General features: G+C 42.6%; 1 protein-coding gene across 13 annotated transcripts in view; it reads right to left on the bottom strand.

Annotated features, from left to right (window-relative positions):
- foxp1b (forkhead box P1b) overlaps window positions 1-16617 on the bottom strand; it is a 645688-nt gene that overhangs the window by 386328 nt on the left and 242743 nt on the right. For 2 of the 13 annotated variants that reach the window (XM_038810653.1, XM_038810647.1), the window contains one exon: window positions 5332-5405. The exons of 10 other annotated variants lie outside the window; for them this stretch is intronic. The gene's annotated coding sequence lies outside the window, so the exon portion shown is untranslated. Of the gene's footprint in view, window positions 1-2156; window positions 2267-5331; window positions 5406-16617 lie in introns of those variants that run through there. One more of the 13 variants, XM_038810657.1, reaches the window with a different exon arrangement.

Here is a 16617-nt window from a genome sequence, read left to right on the forward strand (position 1 = left end):
GGGCTCATCAGAAAGCAACTCAAAAGGCACTGTGTGAAAAGAAGTGGAAAATTAAAGCTGAAGCTGTCTAGGAAGGCTTTAATTTACTGGCGTGTACAGTATGCAAATGAGATTACACAGCTTAACTGCATCATTTATGTCCATAATAACGGCATCATCATTACAGGGCTCAAATTAAATTACACCATAATTAGCATATCAAAGTGATTGGTTAAAGTTTAAAACAAATACCCAATTTTGTTAATGAACAGCTGTAATTGTCTTGTACACTCCAATGAAAACATCCTAAACAAATATATGCTTAAGAATCAGTTTTTAAAATTCTAATGCTGAAGAAGCTACGAGAATCAAAATTGAAACAGTAAATTACCAAAAGGCTGATGATACAAAATTTAAAGATGTAGCTTTTCATTTTATTCACTAAAGAACCCATTAAACCATAAGCTCTGGAGAACTATGTAAATTATCTGCCTTTCAAGGTAGAGCTGGGGCAAATCCACTCCATCAACTAATGATGGACCTCATTACATGCAGAGAGTATTCATAATGAGGAAGCAGCCGCCCGCCATTCCACATTCTAACATAAATCCCTATGAAATGTTAATATCTCACTTCTAATTAGAGACTACCAAGTCCAAATGTGCCTTCATGGGTAATAAGTAGCAAAATAAATTTCTGTTTTAATAGTACGTTGCAAAAGCACCACATATATGTTTTTTATTAAGTAAGAACACTTGCAGTTTTTGCTTCCTTGCTGCTTTTGGTGACTACAAAATGCAATCAACTGATAGAAATGAAACCTTTGTCTTGCGGTAATGAATACAGAATCCTTTACCCAAGTCTAAAAAAATCAGTATTAGAAACCAGTTATCACGCAATGGACTGTCCAGCTGGAGTCATTAAAACAGCACTTCCACAATCACATGGAATCAACAACAAAATAAATACAGAATAGAAATAAAAATCATTGTACAAGGGAAAAAAGCAGGTTTTACACCTTAGCTAGTCACACCATCGTCTGTTTCAATTTAAATATTTTACTATAATTAGTGTATAATTACAACAGTAAAAACCATGTTTATTTTAACGACAGTAACTTTTATAAACTGGAAGGTATCTTGTCACCCAGTTACATCTTTCCACAATACATTTTACTAAAGCACCAATAATTTTAGTGCCAAGAATTGCTCTAATCTGAATGTCAATTCCTTGCAGTAATCAAACAGTGTAATTAAAGAAGAAACAAGGCATTCAGTCCTGCAGATTATCAAGAGCTGCAAGACGTACAGCTAAAAATCACATCCACAATAGAACAGCCTTTATCACATTCCTCTACACAGACAATCAGCATGAAGCACTACTTCTTTACGGAAAATCTGTTCAAATTCATATTGACAAGTTTATTATCAAAACCCCAAGTCCAACATAACTTAGCAAAACTGGACCTTGGAATCACAACCTTCTATCATACAGATTATCACATGTCTTCCACATGTGACTATTTTCTATGCAAAATAAAAGTTGAACTTCATTTAATACTATTCATTCATTTTGTAAAACATTAAGAAAAATGGAGAGGAAAAATGAGTTTCACAATGCACACTTTTCTCTCTTTAAACACAGCTATTTAATTTACTTTTTCCACTGACACAGGTCCTAGCAGCTAATTTCTCTTTCTAAACCTTCTCACACTGTAGGTCGAACCGTCAAGCGCTAGAAAGACAACCCTCCAAAAACCACTTGTCCCTCCCACAGTGTCCCATTGTGGAACAACCTACCTTTGTTCTAGCGTTATAGATAACTTGCGAGCTTCAGTAACATGAGGATTTTGGAACGGATGTGAGGTCTCAGATGAGTTGCAGGCAGATGAGAAAAGATGGGCATGAAAAAACTCAGCACTAGCTGACAGTCACTGCCAACACAAGCAAGTATTTACAGCACTATTTACACTAGAGTGAGTGCACCTCAGCCTGAACACGTCCAGAACTGATGGCATTTTTTTCCATAACTGGCAATTAAAACAAAACGCACAGCTCTGTGATTGTTTTGGCGACGGAGGACAATGATACACAAAATCAGTATTTAATCACTGGGATATGTCTTTGGTAAGTAGCATGAGGGGTGACAGAGGTTCAGGCCTAAATCAGCATGCTTACCTTAATATTCCTAATAAAGGGAACCTTCAAACCTCTACTCCTGATAACTCAACTGAGGTGTAAGCAGAGCTCCATCTCAAGCAAGCAGGCACTCGCTGAAAGCTCTTTACAGAGCAACAGAGACATAAGTGATTCACATGGCCAGACATATAAACTACAGCAGCTAGAGGGAACTGTAATGCTTGGGCAGCACGGAATAGCAGGTTTACACATACAGTGCCCAGTATCAGAGGAAGAGAGTTGCTCAGGATTTATGTGACACCTTTTTCCGGGAAGCCTTTTGTGGAATTGTACAGTTTGTTTCTTATTGTCCTCACTGTTGGCTCTAAACACAAGCTGCTAGAAAATGTTCCCCGTGGGGGCCCCCAGACCCTGTGTGCTGCCTTTACAGGGAGGTAACCATATTAGGATGTGTATGGTAAAGTAAACAATAACATAGTTGCAATGAAATGGAATTTTTTTCCAGCTAATGGTGTTTGTCAGTCCTCTTTTAGCCTTTCCCACTGTGCAGCTTTTTTGAAACACTGCTGTGTTTATGTAGGAAAATTTTTGTCAACTTAGGACAAGCTTCAGACCTTTATACAAAATAAACAAGTACAGAATCTAATAATGCTTTACTGTTGTGAGAGAAAATTATGTTTAGACCACAAAATCAAGAATGCAATGGTTCTATTATTCAATATAAGTGTTTTTTAAAAAATAACTACATTCATTCATCCACTTGCACTCCAACACACACACACACACACAAATCAAGGTTACAGCTTTAAAAATATGCTGTACATAAACTACTCTGGAAATTATTTCAAGTTAAAGGTGCACACCCCAACTACTGGGCTGGAATAAAACTTAATGCACCACACAGACATATCAGAATCAATAAATCAAGGTAACAAGTATCAGTTCATAAGTTCAAAAGCATGGTGGCCAACTCTCTGCATCTTAACGCTCAACCAGTAGTACCTTGACTATCCGTTCTTTGTATACAAGATCAGGTTTGGAAAGAGTATTTTTTCTAGCATCCAGATGTTTTCTTACACATGCATTGCAGGATGCTTCAGCCTTTTTAGTTGGCTGTGCAAGTACAAGCACAAAATATTAAACATTCCACCAAAATCAGAAGAGTGAGACAGCTAGATACTGCATTCCAAAATTAAGACTTTAAATATAAACAGTGAATCATGTCATGCTGGACTTTTGTTGCACCATTTAGATTCTCATAAAAGGCAATTTCTGTAAGCTAATAAACAATACAATACCATTCCAACTTCCAGTCCCTTTAGATGAGCATTACACACCAACTCGATTCTTGTTATATTTCATTAAACGTAGTACAGCTTGAATTATGATATTAAAATATTGCAGATGTGCCTTGAAGTCTAAAGCCATGTTTTGCAATCTGTGCTTAGCACTCAACTGGTGTTAATTTAACTGAAGCTCAAGAAGCAAAATGTAGCCAACTTTCCTTTTAAAAATATATCAGCAATAACTTCTACTACTGCAGCTTCACATAATAAAACATCCAGAGATGCCTCACGACTAAACAAAAATTGACAAATAACAAAAGGAGACATCAGAACAGATGATCAAAAGCTGGCTCAAAAGAGGTAGGTTTTAAAATTGTCTTAAAGAACGAGAGTGACAGAGAGATTTAAGGAGGAATCTCAACGGTCAGGGACTTGGCAACTGAAGGCATGCCATTGTGATGGAGTGATTAAAATTTGGGGTGCCCATGAGGCCTGAATTGAAGGAGTGCAAATATCCCACAGGGTGCAGGGTATGAGGAGGTTACAGAGATATAGCAGGGCAAGACTGTGGCGAGATTTGAAAGCAAGGATGAGAATTTCTCAAATCGTGACATTGTTTTAACAGGGGCCAATGTATAATATTAAATTACTAAATAGTATATTGCGTTATACCCTTGAAAATTCAGCGATTTTAAATGCAAAGGGCCATTTACATGGTTATCTAGTGATAAATTGGGAAAGTAGTAAGTTAATTCAACATCTCTTTTAACACACTCAGTTCCTTTCCATAAGGATAAAGTACAGGTAACACACACGCGAAGTTCATTGTAACAAGCTTGAGCCATGCACAGCCTACATTTGTTCTTTCCATCGTGGAAAGAAACAGCTCTCCATCCCTTTCCCCAACCTCTAATTTTCTTCAGCCAACATCAATAAAAATCTAAAGGGAAGGGGATAAACTGTTTGTCCTGCCTGTGGTCGTGAAAAAACCAAAGCCACCACTATTTTGACAGATCACAAGAAATTCTAAAGTTGTTTCTATTTTCTACAATCATTCTGAAGCAATGTGACATTCTATGTGTTCTCTTACTCCTAACGCAAGGGCCTTGGGGCTGTTTAGCTTGTCACTATGTTTAACTACTCCTCTGGAGCTACCGAAGTACATTACCGGTAGTTACAGCTCATGAAAAATACAGCGACAAAACTGCTAGTGGCAGAAACATTAAACTCTCTTGTTAGCAGCCACCCCCATGTGGCACTTTAGCACCAGCAAGTTGTTTATTATGTTCTGTGCCAGGCAATGGGATTAAATAAGGTTCTTAAGAATCAAAGTGTTATAAATACATGAAACAAAACAGGTAGCACAATTCATTCAGCCAAATTTTTTTTTAAAAACACTGCACGAGTGTTTTTCCCAGTATTTGGTTTTGTTCCTTGCTTGCATCTTAGATTTTTTTTTAATTAATAGATCAAGTCAATTTATTTCTAATGTTCTAATCTGGCAAGGTCGGATGGACAACAGCACTAATGGGTGCCTACATCACAAGCTTCTGCAGTCATTGCTTGATGGTTACATCACCGTTGCTATGGCACTTAACTGACTATTAATTTCTGACAAAAGGTGATTATGAAACAGACAGCTGAATTCCAAGTAGGTGTCTCAGCACAGCTAGAGGGTATAACATTTAAAATAAAAACGGACTCTACAGGCTTTCCAATTACTTTAAAACATTCTTCTGTGAATGATTATGCGTGTTTTTAGAAATATATATTGTGCATATATAATACATATACATACTTACTATCAGTACTTTCAAAAATTCTCCAATACTTTCTATTACTAAACCCAGTGTGCATAAGTTACTCATTAAACAAGCTTGCAAATTTCACAGAAGGTATCTCCTATAAAGGACAATCCATTTATTTACCTTCTTTTGAGTAGTAGTTGCTTATTTAAAGCAATCTTCTGTTACAACCACCTTTTGTACTCACTCTTCCTACCCTGGAGACAAAAAATGATAGAATCTGATTGGACGTTTGATGGTAGTTACCTTGTCTCAGCATTTCACTAGCACCACACAGCAAAGTATAAATACAAATAAAACAAAATGCTTCCAATTGTGCTTAATGGCAAATGACTTGCAGCAAAGTTAACAGAAACAATGAAGTCACAGGACGACTGCTTATCGGTACCAGCTAGTGCCAGGTATTCGCATAACAAGCCCAAGCTGCTATGTGTGTGTGAGAGAGAGAAACACAGCAGATGAAACAATTTTTCATGTGATTATGCTTTCTAACTCCAGATGCCTCTGGACTTCTTTACAGTGCAAATCACTTCATGTATCACTGAACTTAGCCATTTCTTCTTGTACTAGAAGTAAAACCCATGCATACAGATTACATGAGTAAAATCCTGCAACACAGTAGCAAAATAAAATGGGTGGAACCAGATGCCATCTGTCCTGGTTCACGCTACATGCTTCCATATTTATTAAATTAAATGGAAATACAAAATGAAAGGAAGCAAAAATAAAAAATCTGGTTTGTCTGGTGTGCCTGTGTACGAGCCCACAGCTTCTTCTCCCTGTGTAATCCTCAAACACGAAACATCAATGCTTGAGCGAGCTGCCCTGAAAAGCAATGCTTTCACTGCATACTGCCTTTCTCTTTGACTTCAAAGTTTAGTAACAGCAACTGTTTCTACTTTAAGATCTCAAGAGACATGAAAAGGCATCCAAGGTGAAATAAAACAAAATCTGGCAGAAATCTTGTCTTTTCAGGCCTAAAATTCTCAATAGTATCTCAAGCTTATCAGATATCTAGTATGGACTATTGGCCTTGGCCCCAAAAATTTGAACTGGAAAATGGTTGTAAATCTAAAATAGAATATATGAAGTATCATTTAACAATTTTATTTAGTTGTCACCCTATGAATATGCAGACACGTTAAGACAAGGGTGTGTTGTATCCAATTCCTGTGACATCTTTACTCTCACCTTCCTTTATTCTCTGCAAGAGACTGGCCAGTCAAGATATATGGTAGTTTCAATTTATTTTGCATGGAATTAACTTAACTTTTATGCAAGGTGGCTATATCAAAATGTAGTTTAGATGATTAAAAGCCACAACTGACTGTTTTGAATAGGAGCATTAAAATTTGCCTCTCGCAGATACGCACACACCTGCACAGTTAAATGCAAGGAAATTTCCCTGAACAGGACACAAGGTCTTATTTCTGAACAGGTGGCACGATCTGGACTGAATTCTGACCCCACTCCATTGAGAAAGTGGACCAAAATTTAACCTACTCAAAACCCCTTCACTTGCAGAGTTCAAATCAGGCCTGGATTATTTCTGCTTTGCCACGCACTGCTTCAAGAAATAAACTATCTACAGACTGTGAGCAATTACTCACCTTTTCTTGATTCTTGACAAGATTTTATTCATTGATGCTGCTTCAATCCATAACATCACCATTACACTTGCATTAAAGTTTGGATTTCATTGTTGAGAAAATTGTGTCAGCTCCTTTAAGAGTTCATCTTTTCTTACGGTCAATTTGCTACAATGATACTCGCAAACTGAGACCAGATAATCTCCGAAATTGCTCCGTCTGATCTCCAATATATAATTTAATGCACCTGAACCTTGGGTGTTGTGCAAAGGTGGCTTACGGTTGCAATAGATTCAGATGTATGCCATTATATTCTGAAAATAGACAGAACATCAACATTTTCTCAGCTCAACTACAAGAGGTACTCTTATATCTGTTTTGAATTTACTGGCAGCATTTTCAACTTTCATTAAACTCCATAGCACAAAAAGGACACGATCTACCAGCCACACTGCGCCCAAAAAGCAGCACACCACGGTAGAATGTGGCCAATAAAGGATGGGAGACTCCGTTCCCGGGATCTACCCGGCTTGCCATGTCGCGCGTTATCTAACGCAATATTACGAGACATTGGAATGTAAAGCTTGCCCACTGTGGGCGGGATGACCTTATAGCAAATCTGCATATTAGAGCGAGACAGTTAGGACGTAATCGAACATCCATGCTGCGCCTGAAAAGCAGCTTGCCGTAGTGTAACATGGCCGATAGAAACCAGGAAACCCCTCTCCCGGGATCTACCCGACTTGCAATGCCTTGTGAGATTTAATGCGATCTCGTGAGCTGTTGCGATATGGATCTCACCCATTGTGGGTGAGATCACCTGTAGGCAATTCTACATATTAAAGCGAGACAGCTAGTCTCATTTACATATTCTCAAATTACCTTAGGCATGGGATCAATCTCCTTTGCCTCGGAGACGGCGGGCGAGCGCCGATCAGTACTGGTCTCATGAAACTAGGACCAGACAGAACGGTACATGTGAGGGTCTCCCAAGGGATCAGAGGCCCCTAGATGCATGCCCTTTGGGCAGGGTGGTACACTGGCACTGCTGGCATTCTGGCGATTGGACCATGGGTGCCCTATGACAGTGTGGGGGGAGGGAGGGAGGTGCAGGGTACACCTATGGTGCGTTGGAGGGTTGGGGTCACAGAGATCGGGACATCTTTTAAAATTGCCATCCAATCTCTCACTGTACTGAGGTGTTCCGGTGAGCGGAGCTCCTCAGCGTAAAAAACAGGGCGATGAGTGGCCTTAGCTGCACAGTCCCTGCTGAGGCCCCTTATCTAACCAGTCACGTGAGATAGTGTGTTTCTCAGCACTGTGAGCGCCGGGAAGCACGCAGCTAAACACGCTCGTCATGGGACACATTTCCCATTTGGTTCAATCGCACCCTAAATATTTTTCTATTTGCAAAGTTCCTTGGTCCCGACCCCACTGTCCTTCCTAATTTCTAAATTCACTGCTGTGTTTTATAAGTACATTTAAATGTATGATGGTCTCCACTTGATGCACACTGCATGTATGGAACAAAGCTGCAGTGAATAAGTTGCAGAGCAAGGACTCAGTTGGTTCCTCCTTAACACTAATGCAAGTTTGCCAGCAGATACCTGCACTGTAAATTATCTGAAGTACAGGAGGGGAGTACAAATGTGGCACAGTGGAAATGTTTTTTTAGTTCTTGCGTAAAATGTTGAAACCAAACTCCCGCAGCTTGGAATCATACATCCAAAATAAGATACTACAAGCCTTTCTAAATTCAACAGAAAAGTTTCAGAGAGACATTGGGTGGAAATTTTATCATGTGTTTTTTTTTAAAGTGTTGCTATTCCAACTAAGACTTTTCAGTACCTGGGAGGGGTGGAAAGGACAAGACCCCACGGTGTCATGCTGGCAGCAACCTTGGCCCAAGAGTTTGGGGGTCCAACGGACACAGGACTGTCAGCATATAAACATTTTTACTATTGCAATTTAAATCACGAGGCTGAATGAAGCCATGCAAAAGGCAGTTCGAATTACAAATGCATCTCTTTGAGAAAGTAGCTCAATGCCACCAACAAAGTTGCAGGAGCATGCGCAAAGCTTATGTGCGCAAGTTTCCAGGTTCTCTCTCTTCCCCCCCCCCCCCCCCCCCCAACACACACACACACACACACACACACACACACACAGTGGGTTTAAGGGCTGGCGGGCAGGACAAAGCAGCAAGAGCTGAAAAATCCGTTTCCCGCCAAAGAAAAATGACAGTGGGAACGTGCGCTCCCGCCCATTGTGGTGGGTCGCCATATCCGCCAGAGACTGGTGTGAAACCGTTTTGCATCCTATTGATGGCTGGCCAGAACCATTCCCCTACCCACGTCCAATTTTCTGTGCTTCCAGCAAGATTTCACGCCAGTCGGGTATATATCCGGACCAAAATGGCATGCACATGTCAACATTACGTGCAAGAAGACCTGGGTCACTTCACAGAGATTGGAAGGGAAGATGTAGGTCAGCGACCATGAACTCTGGAACCCCATGTCCAACAGTGGGTGGGGCATCTACAATATGGATCTTCTAACTTCAGGTCCTTTCAGGTGGCAGATCCTCTCCTTCAACAGTGGGGAAGTTGATGTCCGGGCACCTTTAAAAATGGCCAGCAGGGTGCAAGTCATACAACCCACACTGCCACGCAAAATGACAGGGGACACCAACCGCATAATTAATTAGGCCATATCAGATGATATGGCATGAATTCTCACAGGTGTTAGCAGTGGGAAACACTCCCCATTCCCGCCACTACCACAGGGCTTAATCCCAGAATGGAAAATTCCACCCCATGTGCCAAGAGTCAATAGCCGCACAGTAATTTTATGATTACCAATCACTCCATATCTGCCAGTAAGTCAAGTAGTGGTACAGTTGTCCAAACCCAGAGATAGAATAGCATGATCTAGCCTGATATTTGGCTTCATCTTTATCATCAAGCCCAAGTCAAAGCAACAGTCAAATCAACCAAGTAGAAGCATCAAATTCTGGCAAGCCAATGCTTAGTACTGAGTGTGCAATGTCCTCTCAATTTCAGATGAAAGCAAAATATTCTAGATGCTGAAAATGTAAAATAATAACAGAGCATGCTCGGAATACCTAACAGCTCTGACAGCTTCTGTTCAGCAAGAAACAGAGTTAACGGACGCGATTTACCGGCCTCGTCAAGCCCGACCTGGCCATTAGGCTCATTTGAATACGTTTGTGCCAAATTCTCCCGGTGCCCAGGACCAAATGGCCATGCCTGGGAGAAGTTGCCAGGGCGACGTTTACCACTGGCCTACACAAATGTGGACCCGGCACAAAGACATGCTTTTGGGGGGGGGGGGGGGGGGGGGGGGTGTCTCCCAGGTCATTAGAGACCCCCAAGTGGTTGGGCTCTGGGCAGGGTGGCACCTTTGTACTGGCACCCTAGCAATGCCCCTGCCAGCCTGGCTGTACCACCCAGACACCCTGGGTGGTAGTGCAAAAGTGCCAGGCTGGCAGTGCCAAGATGCCAGGACGCCAGTGGGAGTGCCAGGGTTGTCCGGAATGCCTTGCCTATAAGTGGTGGGTCTCAGTGACCCCGGAAGAGGGAAGTTGGGTGCAGTGTGGTGGGGGTTCCAAAGGCCGTGGTGGGATCCATGTGGCGGGTCAAAAATTGGGGCAGCCTTTAAAAATAGAAATGCAGTGATGGGCGTTCCCTGCCGAGGCTTAAAAAAAAAGGCAAAGTGCCGTTGAATTGTTTCTCAGCGCATTTTATCTCATTGAGTCATAACCAATGTTTCAGATCAATAGCACCATAGTAATTAGTCATCAGACTCTTCATCAGAACTTGGAAAGTGAGAGATGTAAAAGGTTAAACAGAGGCTTTCCAGCATTTTCTATTTCTAACCCATTCCGAGATGGTTGGCTATGGCTGGAGTGGGTTTCTCCTTTTGGCGGAAGACCACTTTCTTTCATTGAAGCCGCACAAGTGGGGACCTGAGCTGCTAATCCTTCGCTGATTGAAATTTCCCATCCTACTGGAAGCCACATTGGCTAATGAGGTAGCTATACGGTGCACACAAGATTCAAACTGGTTGTTTTAGTATATGCCATCCAAGTTTACAAAGTTCTCTACTGCACTCTCCCTTTTGCTGCATCTGCATCCAGGCTGCTTCTCAGATGGAAGCATAGATGGGCAACAAAATGTTTTGCTTAAGTGATGCGTATGTCAGATTATGATGGAAAGGAAAACTAAATTTTTCAGCAATTTTTGTGGCAATTTGAATGTATAGCACGTCAGTGATTGGCAGCTCAAACTTAAGGCTATCCTGTGAGTGTTCAAAAAGCCACACAGTTTACTGCCCATAAGACCATAAGACACAAGAGCAGAATTAGGCCGTTCAGCCCATCGTGTCTGCTCCGCCATTCAATATGGTTGATATGTTTCTCATTGCCATTCTCCTGCCTCCTCCCATAACCCCTGATCCCCTTATTAATCAAAAACCTATCAATCTCTGTCTTAAAGACACCCAGTGATTTGGCCTCCACAGCCTTCAGCGGCAATGAATTCCACAGATTCACCACCCTCTGGCTGAAGAAACTCCTCCTCATCTCTGTTTTAAAGGATCATCCCTTCAGTCTGAGGCAGTACCCTCGGGTTCTAGTTTTTCCTATGAGTGGAAACACCCTCTCCGCATTCACTCTATCTCGGGCTCTTAGTATTCTGTCGGTTTAAATGAGATTCCCCCCTTAATGCTCTAAACTCCATTGTGTACAGAGCCAGAGTCCTCAACCGCTCCTCATATGACAAGTCCTTCATTCCAGGGATCATTTTATGACCCTTTCCAAGGCCAGCACATACTTCCTTAGGTACAGGGCTCAAAACTGCTCACAATGGGTGAAATTTTCCCCTATCCGGCGGGGCGGGGGGGTCCCGGCATAGCGGAGTGGCACCAACCACTCCGGCGTCGGGCCTCCCCAAACATGCGGAATTCTCCGCACCTTTAGGGGCTAGGCCCGCGCCGGAGTGGCTCCCGCTCCGCCGATGGCGCCAAAACTGGCGCCAACGGCCTTTGGTGCTACGCCGCCCAGCGTCGGGGCTGGCCGAAAGGCCTTCGCCGGTCCGTGCATGCGCCGGAGCGTCAGCGCCCGCTGACGTCACCACCGGCGCATGCGCGGTGGAGGGGGTCTCTTCCGCCTCCGTCATGGTGGAGGCCATGGCGGCGGCCGAAGAAAAAGAGTGCCCCCATGGCACTGGCCCGCCCGCCAATAGGTGGGCCCCAATCGCGGGCCAGGCCACCGTGGGGGCACCCCCCTGGAGTCCGATCACCCCGCACTCCCCCCCAGGACCCTGGGGGCCTGCTCGTGCCGCCAATCCCGCCAGCAGAGGTGGTTTAAACCACGTCGGCGGGATTGGCCTGTCAGCGGCAGGACTTCGCCCCATCGCTGGCTGGAGAATCACCGCAGGGGCACGCCGATCGGCGGTGCGTGATTCCCGCTCCCGCCGATTCCCGGGTGGCGGAGAATTCCAGCCACGCCGGGAGCGGGATTTACGCCGGCCCCAGGCGATTCCCCGACCCTGCAGAGGGTCGGAGAATTCCACCCAATATTCTAAATGGGGTCTGCCAAAAGCCTTACACAGCCTCCACAGTATATCCCTGCTCTTGTATTCTAGCCCTCTCGACATGAATGTTAGCATTGTAGGGCAGCACCGTGGTGCAGTGGTTAGCACTGCTGTCTCACGGCGCCGAGGTCCCAGGTTCAATCCCAGCTCTGGGCCACTGTCCGTGTGGAGTTTGCACATTCTCCCCGTGTTTGCGTGGGTTTCGCCCCCACAACCCAAAGGGCAGCACGGTAGCATGGTGGTTAGCATAAATGCTTCACAGCTCCAGGGTCCCAGGTTCAGTTCCCGGCTGGGTCACTGTCTGTGCGGAGTCTGCACGTCCTCCCCGTGTGTGCATGGGTTTCCTCCGGGTGCTCCGGTTTCCTCCCACAGTCCAAAGATGTGCGGGTTATGTGGATTGGCCATGCTAAATTGCCCTTAGTGTCCTAAAGAAAAAAAAGGTTAATGAGGGGGGATTACTGGTATAGGGTGGATACGTTGGCTTGAGTAGGGTGATCATTGCTCGGCACAACATCGAGGGCCGAAGGGCCTGTTCTGTGCTGTACTGTTCTATGTCTATGTCTACATGCAGGGTAGGTGGATTACCCACGCTAAACAGCACCTTAATTGGAAAAAATGAATTGGGTACTCTAAAGTTTTTTAAAAATGAATGCTAACATTGCATTTGCCGTCTTAACTGCCAACTGAACCTTCATGTACACCTTAAGAGAATCCTGAACTAAGATTCCTAAATCACTTTGTGCTTCAGATTTCCAAGCCTTTTCCCATTTAGAAAATGTCTATGCCTCTATTCTTCCAGCCAAAGTGCATAACCTCACACTTTTCCACGTTGTATTCCATCTGTCACTTATTTGCCTATTCTCCTAGCCTGTCCAGGTCCTTCTGCAGCCCTCCTGCTTCCTGAATACAATCTGTCCCTGTACATATCTTTGTATTATCTGTAAACTTCGCAACAATGCCCTCAGTTCTTCTTCCAGGTCATTAGTGTATATCGCGATTAGTTGTGGTCCCAACACTGATCCCTGTGGAGCATCACTCGTCACCGGTTGCCAACCTGAAAAGGACCCCTTTATCCCCACTCTCTGCCTTCTGCCAGTCAGCCAATCCTCTATCTATGCCAGTACCTTGCCAACAACACCATGCCCAGAAGGGAAGTAGAGAAAATGAAACGGTAAGGGTCTTTCTGTCATCACTCTTCCCCTTCCTCTAAATCCTAGGTCACCCGCTTCATGTAATTCCCTCCCCAATTCATTGCCTGTCTAACGCATAAATGCAAATTATGAACTCTTACACACACATCCAAGTTTACACGGCTCTCTACTGATACAAAGTTGAAATCGAATTGGTAGGCACATATCTTAATCACGGAGTTAGAGGATAGCAATGGTGCAGTTATTCCAGTGAGTCGAGAAGACTCACCTTTGCAGTCTAGTCTTCCCGTCCTCTCATCCCAATCACACTGCCAGCAACAGAAATAGAATAGATGTAACCACTGGAGGACAATGAGGCCACGCTTTAAAAATATTTTGCTATGGTTATTTCCCACCCTTTTCGCTGCTCTAAATCCCAGACTTCCCTTCATGTTTCTCCCCAGCCCCCAACCTATTGCACATCTGTTGCACAAATGTAAATGTTGGATTCTTGCATCCATCAAGAGGGCCCAATGGAGTTTAAAGTTATCCAAATTAGGCAAAAGTCAGGTATTTGTGAACTAATTGGAGTTCTCACATTTCAGGTCCTTCTGAGTTCAGACTCAGTTTGCCGTTTATTCCTTCTACTACAAATAGATTTTGTAGAAGAAAAATGTCATGCTGTTTAAGATTTCGGATGGAAGGTATGAGTAAGAGCAAATGGACTAGTGGCTGATTTATATTTCCTGAGTATAAACAAATGGTTTGAAATCCATCAATAATATTGTAGTGTTTGCAAAAATAGAACTATTTTCAGTTATCACTAAATAACTTAAACAACATGTAAGGCAAGCAGCTGTTTCATGTTGTGTTTCGCTTACAATCCAACCAGAGTGGGATTTGTTTTGTAGAAACCCATTTGGAGAATTTTAAAATCCCCTGCATGCTTTCTACAGTGTAAAGACAATGCATGTGTACACAGCAGCAGGCAAGAAATTAAATTGTGCCCAACTCAAGAATTGAAATGGCCACATGGTTACCTTACCAGTAACCTTCTGACACTGCCATTGTAATGAAAATGAAAAAGAAAATCAGCGATTTGCTGAACACTTCACAGAATAACCTCAAATTCTGTGTAGTGCACAGTGCAGTCACTCTGCTAAGTGCACTGCCATGTGAGACATTTGAGTCCACCTCTGAACATCTGCTGAGTTTATAATTTCAGATAGTAACCCAAATTATGACATAGTGGCCACAAATATGTAACTCTGATGTATGTGTGTGTGTGTGTGTGGGGGGGGGGGGTTGATTTACTTCAACCATGAAAGTGTTAGTTTTTTTTTAAATTTAGAGTACGCAATTCATTTTTTCCAATTAAGGGGCAATTTAGCATGGCCAATCCATCTAGCCTGCACATTTTTGGGTTGTGGAGGTGAAACCCACGCAAACACGGGGAGAATGTGCAAACTCCACACGGACAGTGACCCAGAGCCAGGATTGAACCTGGGACCTCGGCGCCGTGAGGCAGCAGGGCTAATCCACTGCGTCACCGTGCTGCCCCTATGGAAGTGTTAGTTTACTCCACTTCTTTAAACTGAGCTTTATTTGCAACAATCAATCGCAAATTCCCATTCAGTGGAAATGTAAAACGCAAAAGTAGGCCTCAAGTCCATTTTGGCTCCACTCTGATTAGAAACTAGAATGTGATGCTGACTGCAAGGCCCACGTAGTGTTGGAAACATATCGACGGATGTTTTACCCTGATGAACAAACAGGAACTCCTGAAGGTTGAGCTGAACAAACATTCCTTCTTTTAACTAGCGCTTTACGGGTTAATGCTCAAATTACCCATAAAGAGAGCAAAAAAGTATTTAACTATATTATTTTCAAATGTACAGTATACCTGTGAGAACATCAAGATTATATATGACATTTGAAAAGCACCAAACAAAAAAAAACCATTAAAATTCATACACAAAATCCAAGAAACTGTAGTACATGCACTAACCTATATTAATGATCTGACTATTTCTTGAGTCACAAATCAGCAACTGAGTTTACATTACGTAAAGACTAGTGAGCACTGAACTCTGGAACTGTTTTAATTATCCAATTCCAATGATCACAATGTAAAAAATGTAAAGCTTTTTTCTTCTCAAATAGTCTATCAGCAGTTGTATCACTTATGAAGATATGTGCCTGGGGATTATTAATTAACCTTGGTATTTGCGGAGCATTCCCCTGTTTTCATACCACGTTCAATTTGTTCAGATGAGCTGATTTACAAAATTGATGAGTTTTACAGCTATAAATACGCTTAGGAGAAACACTAGCAGAACAATACAGGGGTGGTTTTGAACACAAGGTTGAAAAACTGGTCTGTTTCTCAATTCCTTTGGAGTGTAGCTGCTGGGTGTGTCCTTTTTGTTGACCTTTTCTGTTGGGCATTTAAATATTTACATCTGCAAGGAATTTAAAGCGGTCCCATTTCTCTGTGGTATATTGTGCAATGCAATGGTTAACAAGAAACCCCCAACCCCAGCAGTGTGAAAGATGAAAGCGATGCAAATAATTATCATCAAGCCATTAAGTACGTGTTATCGGTTATATGATAAGAATAATCTGTCAATTGACAGAATACAATACCATTAATGAATCAATAGTCAGAAACTAATTTGGTTCATTTCATTTTATAGGGCATTTTCAGAATTAGGCAGTGGAAAAACATACTCTTCCATTGAAGCTGCAGATACACATAAAAAGTGAATGAATGCAACAGTAGCTGAGTTTGCTCCCAGAAATAAAGAACTGATCCAGACAGTTCAAAATGCCCTATGCAAAACTGATAACCTACAGTGCCATTATGCAAAGACTATTTTTATGGATGACTGTCTCCCCAACAACAGGGCAGCAGCTCTGTCAGTTCTCTTCTGTAATATCAGGTTTCCAAACTGTAGTCCTGCTACTCACTGCATCACAGACTAACATCTCTAGTGTGCTATTAATATCAACAAAGAGCAGATTCCATTTCCACGTAAGAAAATCTTCAAGTTACAGTAGTCATTTTGCTGAAGAA

The sequence above is a fragment of the Scyliorhinus canicula genome, chromosome 11 (genome assembly GCF_902713615.1).
Source record: "Scyliorhinus canicula chromosome 11, sScyCan1.1, whole genome shotgun sequence".
In the NCBI taxonomy this organism is placed as follows: domain Eukaryota; kingdom Metazoa; phylum Chordata; class Chondrichthyes; order Carcharhiniformes; family Scyliorhinidae; genus Scyliorhinus; species Scyliorhinus canicula.